A 5,481-nucleotide genomic window follows, 5' to 3' on the forward strand; every position below is an offset into this window, starting at 1 on the left:
GCGCGGGGCCGAGGCGGCGCGCGGGGCCGCCGCCATTTTTGGAAGCGGGCTGGAGGGCGCTGGGTTCTTGGGGCTGGCTCCGCCGGGGCGTCGTTGCACCGTCGCCCCTCCTGCTGCTGCTCTCTCGGTTTCGTGTTGTGTCTGCCACAGAGTTTTTAGCTGTGGAGTCCCTGTGAGGGCTGGGGACTTGGCTTCTCAGCTTCTCCTCCTAATTGTCAGTTCCTCCTATTCCCAAACTACCAACAGCATTATGTGAGGAAACTTCCATGATTATGTGAGAAACTTTCTATGATTATGTGAGGAAATTTCGGTGCTTTTTTGGTGGGAATCTTACTTTGATTTCCCTCCGTGGCCTCAACCCTGGGCTGTGCTTGGGAGGGAGATCCTGTGTGTGAATTGGCAGACTTCAGCAAGAGGTGTGCTTGCAGAGGCCCTGCCTTCTGAGGGAAGGGGCTGAGTTCAGACTAACTTCGAACTGTCAATTTATTCCATGCTCTATTTTGATTTCTTGCCGTTGTACTAACAAATCCTAATGAGGCATCCATGACAGATGATGGCTGGAACAACTATCGCATAAGTACCTCATTGAAAGTGGTTGACCCTATCTGTCAATGGCCAGCAGTGCTTGCTGGCTGCAACAGGATTCTGTGTGTGTCTGCCTTTCTGAGAGCTCTCACCATATGCTTGTCGGTTGCAATTTGAAAGAGCACAAAAAGTATGAGATTAATTTGTCATTCAGAGAGGTGACAAAGTCACAGCAGAAAGTCAGCTGCCTCTTGTAAAACAGGTACCTCTTTTTCCTCCCCGGCCCCTGCTATCAAATCTACAAGCAGCTGGTAGGATGGCATAGGTCTTTAAAACTGGCTTCACAGCCCTGCAATCCCCTGCAAAATGCTAGCTGGTGTGTAGATTTATCGTTATGTACTTGTGCAGATGCATACATCCAAATTTGATTTAAAAAAATAAAAAAGTTTTAAGAGTTTTGCATTGTGGTAACAAGGTTTTGTGTTCTGTCTCTTCAGAAACTGCCCCAGCAAGGACTGAGTGGCTGGTTGTTACTCCCCATATGCTGTTTGCCAGGCCAGGATCAGGATGCTGCAAGAGTGAAATGAATGACAGTGAGTTATTGGAAGTTGCTGTTGAAGAGGAGTGGGCGTGTGAGGAGTCCCCTGCAAAAATTCTGGTGCAGAATCACCCCTGAGTCACCAGCTAGGCAGAGAGACAGCAGGTTTTTAATTGGTTTCATAAAGTGTCCTGGAGCAAGATGTAGCTGTAATGTAATCCACTAGGCAAAGGGGAATACCGCCAGTAAATTCAGTAAATTAGGAACACCCCTTTTTTTTCCTTTTTTTTTCCTTTCTTTTTTATTTTATTTTTGTGATCGTGTGTTAGCTAACACTTTGGGTTGGTTTTTTTTTTTTTTTCATTTAAAGCTGTGAATAATCTTTTTCAAATGAAGTACTGTGCTAACTCTTGCAGAGATTGATTCTGCATTTATTCCTAAAGCTACACCTGTTTGACAGTCTACTCAGCCCCTCCAGGCAAGGAGGAGATGAGAGTCCCAAGTTTTTCTTCATACAAACAGTGTAACTTAGGAGTGTTCAGGCTTGGAAGAGTTTGCTGGCAGACCTAATGGAGGACTTACATTAAGGGTGCCCGACCGCTGGACTTCTGAAGTAAAACTGTTCTGTGATAATCTTGTGGATACAGGATTGGTAGCAGTACCAGAAGAATTGCAGGGGATTGGAGCTGGCAATGTCAGTGAGAGAGCAGGAAGCACCACTTATGTTTTATTTGTGGATGAGAGGAAGGGAGCGCTGTGGTTTTTGAGAATAGAGGTACTGAGTCTCTGCGAGGTGAGACAGGAGTAGGGTTTGAAGGCGCTGGGAACATAAACTGTACGTTTTAGCCGAGCAGGTCAATGTGCTCTGTTTAGAGCTGTTACTGTACAAAACCTGAACCACTGATGTGCCAATGGCACAGCGTACTCATCTCCCATCCCAGGAGCCAAGCCTGTAAGCGGTGGTGGGGCTGGGCTGGTTACATCAGGGTCTGAAGCTTCCTTCCCACCTGAAGTGGCTTTCCCCAGTTCTTGCACAAGATTGTGCTGTTTTGATTTTCCACAGTGCAGGGCGTGCTGAAGGTCTCGACATTTTAGCCAGCCAACTAGAAGTGCACACAGCCTCCTTCCTGCAGGAATTCAGGACCCGGCCGAAATGCCTGGGCCTTGTTTGTCAGGAAGAGGCTTTGTAACCTTCTGTAGCAGGAAATCAGCAGCGCTGACCTCAAGGCAGCTTAGTCATCTGGTGCTTTGAAGGTTGGTTTTTCCCTGGGAAGGTTGTCCTGTGTCTTGAGGAAGGCCTCTGAGTAACAGAGATAACGCGCATGGTGGGTTCAGGCAGTAGAGCTGATGCAGCACAGGGACAGGGATACACGGTGAGTGCAAAGGCAATGTTGCAGACCTTGGCTGTAGAGCACCAAATTGCTTCTGTGCCACAGCTGAGGAGCTCCATTAGGGCAGCTGTGACTCCAGCCAATACAGGGAGTGTTCTGAAGGCACTGAACAGTGGCAGAGGGCTCTAAGTGTCACTGTCCACCTTCTAAATTTGTGGATCGGTATAGTCCTAGCAGATAACATCCATTCTGTGGTGGCTTTCCCATAGGCTGCTGTCACTTACACAGGATTGGTGTATTAACAAGTGCTGGGGGCAAGTAAGTCAGGTTTGTGGTATGGGATAAAGCAGTCTGTGATGTGGAGGTGCAAAAGTTAGGATAACTGCTGTGCTGCATGGTGTGAGCCTGACTTGCTAGCCATTCCTTAGGAATTCCTTAGGGACCAGGAGTTGCTGTCTGGCATGGGTAACAAGGAAGCTGCCATCTTTTCTAAAGCTTTACATAGATGCTGAAAAGATCTGGAAAGGATCTATCTCCTTAGTATCCTGTGAGTGAGGCCTTGGAGAAGAGAGTCTATAATGAGCTAGCAGTGCGGTGCGGTCCACACAAAAACTAGGGATCATTTTAAAAGGTTTATTGGGTATTTTTGACAATCCTGTGTCCTTGGGCTTTGTGCAGAGCAATTTCTACACCTGAGATGGGTTGTCTGGGCTGCCAGTCACTGAGAATTTGAGGCTGAGATCAAGTGTCTTGTTTGTCCCTTCTACTTGAAGGAAGGTAGATTGGATGTCTAGGTGGCAGACCAGAAGGAAAAACAAAAGGAGACTGGAAATCCCAGAGTGGAACAGCATGGGATGTGTGGGATCCAACACAGCCCTCTCCATCGAGTGGTGTCTCTTAATGATGTCATGGGTGGCAATGTCAGTACAAATGCGCGTGTTTCAGCAGATCTGGTAGCTTCTCATGAAGTGACAGAATGGACATCTTTGACTCTGGAGTTGTCTATAATCTTCACAGTTGAATCCAAATTCTGCCTTCAAAACACTAGAGGTGGCCACAGTCCACTTCATTTCCGTAATAGCCCAAGTAAGCTTTTAGTAATTTATCTCATTTGCACAGAATCATAAAATAATTTAGGTTAAAAGGGACCTCAGGAGATCACCCGGTCCAGTCACCTGCTCAAAGTGCAAGTAGCTATTCTTTTATGGCCCTAAGATAAACCCAAAATCCATTTCAAGGGCAGAGAAAACATGATTTGTTTCCTTCAGCCTACAGTTTGACAGTGAGGAGCCATGGGGAGTCAGTGTTTTATAGGGGGAAATATTTAGGTAGTCTTCTGAGCAGGTATCATTACTATGAAATGTGTTAAAATGCTTGCCTAGCTTTTAGGTCTGAACCAGATTGTAATTATCCTCCACAGAGCAGGGGCAGAATTATTAATCACTGTACTCATATGTCTGAAACTACTCTCAGTGTGACTCCAGTGACACTACAGCTGGAGCTTTGAACACAGTTGTCCGGTGTGGTGAGAGCATGAAAAAGCAGCACGCTCTTGGTGAACAAATAGGACCTTGCATTCAGTTTACAGGGCTTAAAGCTTGGAAAATGCCATATTTGATTTGTAAATTGGGTGTACTTTATCCAGAAACTTACTCTGCCATTTATGAAAACACTTTTTAGGAGAGAAATTAATTTTCATCTGGAAGGATTTGAAAAGAAGCAGTTAAAGAAATAATTTTTCCCCGTCGAAGTTTTCTAAGTAGAGAAAGAACATGGATCGGGAGAATTTATGTCCTGGACATACTTCCTTTTCTGCTGCTGCCTTCCCACATGTTCAGGCCCATAATATCCCTGTGGCAACTCTGAAAGATGTAGAAATAGGAAAGAAATTCTAAATTAACCGGCAGCATATGTTTGTCCCTGCTTTTAATCCTGCAGTCATGTCGAAAAATGCGTTCCGCAGTTTGTATTTCTCCATTTTCATTCCTGTCTCTAACCATTCCCATTCTTTTTCCTTGCAAATTCTTTCTGCACACATCTCGAGGGTGGGCATTGCCTTGTCACTCGGAGTGACACTCATCTCAAAGAACGTTGGTGTCTGCAACCTTCTTTTGAGAAAGCCTTCATGGGTTCCCTTTGTAGGCAGCGAAGCCCAGAAGCCCCAGCTGACCAGATATGGGTTGGAGTAGGTTGAACTGTGCTCTGAATGGCTTTGCTTAGTTCTCCAGGGCTTGTAAAAGGGATGCAGGGTGGTCTCCTCAGACGCAGAGATCTGCATAGTAATTCCTTGTTATGTGATGATAAAATGCGGCTTTATTCACATTTAACCAGTTTGTTCAGTTTCCTTGCTCTATTCACAGTAAATACACGGCTTCAGCCTCTGAAGATGGCTTCAGTCACGTAGCAGTCATTCCCAGGGTGGACAGTTGACTCATCCCTCGTAGCTACAGTCTCTGGTGGCTGTCCATGCTCTCTGCACTAAACACAAAGCTCGTCAGCACATGTGACTACTGATTTCCTTTAATCAGTGAGCGCTGCTTGTACTACAACGTCCCGATGGAATTGCATGAGAGGTTTCCTCTGTTAAGTACTGTGCCTTTCCAAATTGCTTCCTACCAGCCTGCTGAATGATATAAGCAGAGAACAGAGTTTTAGCGGGCAGTCACTCATCAATACCATCCCGCTCTTAAGCCAAGGTAACGACGAATATGCCTGCATTTTCCCCAGGAGCGTGCAGTTCTGATCCGTGGATGCAGGTATGTAGATGTGTGTAATTACCCTCAGCGTGTGTGCAGCAAAACCAGTTGAACAGCATGTTTATAGAAACTGTCCTTAAGAGCGATTGCCTCTCGAAGGAAGGAGCGTAGCTCATATAAGAGGAGTGGGACTGTCTCCAGCCAGCCCTGGGAGACGATGCTGAGAGCATATTGAAAAGCCGCCTTCAGCAAAAGCTTGCCAGTTTAACAACTCTGTTCACTGTTCCTATTGCACAGTGGGCTCTTTGACGCAACAGAAAGGGCTGCCTTCTTTTTTTTTTTTCCTTTTTTTTTTTTTTTGTCTTTCTCTTAAATGTGCCTGGCCAAATTA

General features: G+C 45.8%; 1 protein-coding gene across 6 annotated transcripts in view; it reads left to right on the plus strand.

Annotated features, from left to right (window-relative positions):
• The first annotated feature begins 56 nt into the window (after nt 1-56).
• Nucleotides 57-5,481, plus strand: part of CSGALNACT1 (chondroitin sulfate N-acetylgalactosaminyltransferase 1) — a 50,128-nt gene continuing 44,703 nt past the window's right edge. For 4 of the 6 annotated variants that reach the window (XM_014959336.1, XM_014959337.1, XM_014959342.1 and 1 more), the window contains exon 1: nt 57-5,150. The gene's annotated coding sequence lies outside the window, so the exon portion shown is untranslated. The remainder of the gene's footprint in view (nt 5,151-5,481) is intronic. The other 2 variants (XM_014959340.1, XM_014959338.1) reach the window with 2 other exon arrangements.

This window comes from Calidris pugnax, unplaced genomic scaffold (assembly GCF_001431845.1).
Source record: "Calidris pugnax isolate Ruff unplaced genomic scaffold, ASM143184v1 scaffold440, whole genome shotgun sequence".
NCBI lineage: Eukaryota > Metazoa > Chordata > Aves > Charadriiformes > Scolopacidae > Calidris > Calidris pugnax.